A 1624-nucleotide genomic window follows, 5' to 3' on the forward strand; every position below is an offset into this window, starting at 1 on the left:
CAGAGGCAAACAAGACAAGATAATCATGGGGTTGGGGTGACACAACAAGAATAACAAACATGGGGGGGGCAAAACAAGAGTTCATGGGGGGAACAAAAGAGTCCAAGGGGGGAACAGTTCTAGTCCCCGGCTGCGCTCGAGGGCGCGTAGTCCTAGGGGATTTGTGGGGAGTCCTGGGGGGAACAGTCTTTGACCCTGGGGGTTTCCCAGGGACCGGCTTGGTTGCCGGACTGGGGACCCGCTGGAAGGCCAGCTGCACAGGGCTTGATGCCGGCTGGAAGGCCGGCTGGAAAGGGCAGGATGGCCGGCTGGATGGCCGGCTGGGATGCCGGCTGGATCACCGGCTGGGACGCCGGCTGCACCGGACTGGACGCCGGCTGGATTACCGGAATGGACACATGACTGGACAAAGGACTGGACACAGGACTGGACACAAGACTGGACACAAGACTGGACGCCGGTTGCATCGGACTGGATGCCGGCTGCACCGGACTGGATCCCGGCTGCACCGGATCAGATGCCGACTGGATTACCGGACTGGATGCCGGGCTGGATACCGACTGTCACACCGGCTGGGATGCCGGCTGCTGCTCCGGCAGGGAGGGATGTCCGCGCTGCCCGCCGCTGCCTCTTCCTCTTCAGCAGAGCCACCCGCCTGGAGGTCGGCTGAAGGAAAGAGGCAAAGGGTGTGGCTGGCTCCTCAGACGTGGAGCCCCAGGACTCACGTCTCCCCTGCTTCCCGCCGAGGCTCACTGGCGGCGAAGAGGACGGTGTGGTGATGCCCACAACCCCGATCTGCAAGGGACCGTCCTCGGGGATAGCCGCCAGCCCCGTGAGAGGCTCCGCCATGGACATTCCCCTGGGCTCCTCACGATTCATCGCGAGTTCGACCTGGTCCTCGAAGCCCAGGTATCTCAACCGGCGCATCTCAGCTGGCTCGAAGGGTTCATCGAGGCAGCTGTTGAATATTACCTTCAACTCTGCCTCGGTGAACCCCGAGTAGCGCGCGGTGGACAGGAAGTCCATGGCGAAGTCCTTCACAGGGGTCCCCCTCTGGCGGAAGCCGAACAGGGCGTGAGCTTGGCGGCTTCTGTATGCCTCGTCCGACTCCATGCCTGCTGGGTTCGGTGTTGGCTGGTGTATTCTGTCACGATCGTGAGTGGAAGAACCCAAATGCAGGCAGGCGGTGAAGGGGTTAACACAAGATTTTAATAATAAACAACAGAACAGAAAATAAAAACCCACAATGGGGAAAACAGGACACGATCACTATAACAATAACTCAACAAAAACAAACACTTCCCTTGAAGGGGTAAAATAATCAATAAACACTAACCACGACACAACGTCCTAAACAAGGAAAGGTAGTCCATAGCTGCTACTAGGCAAACTAAGAGGAGCACGACACGGGGATACACATACATACACAACGTAATACACCAGCACAGGACAATGAAACATGAGGGTATATAAAGGGAAGACAAACGAGGGATAATTACACGGGGCAGGTGTGGGTAGTAAAACACTCAGGGAAGGATAACAAGGAAACGAGAGGAGCGGGGCCAATGACGAGACACTAGAGAGAACGCATATTATTGTCAAAAGGACAATAATATGTTTCTCT

Source organism: Triplophysa rosa, linkage group LG10, assembly GCF_024868665.1.
Source record: "Triplophysa rosa linkage group LG10, Trosa_1v2, whole genome shotgun sequence".
Lineage (NCBI taxonomy): Eukaryota > Metazoa > Chordata > Actinopteri > Cypriniformes > Nemacheilidae > Triplophysa > Triplophysa rosa.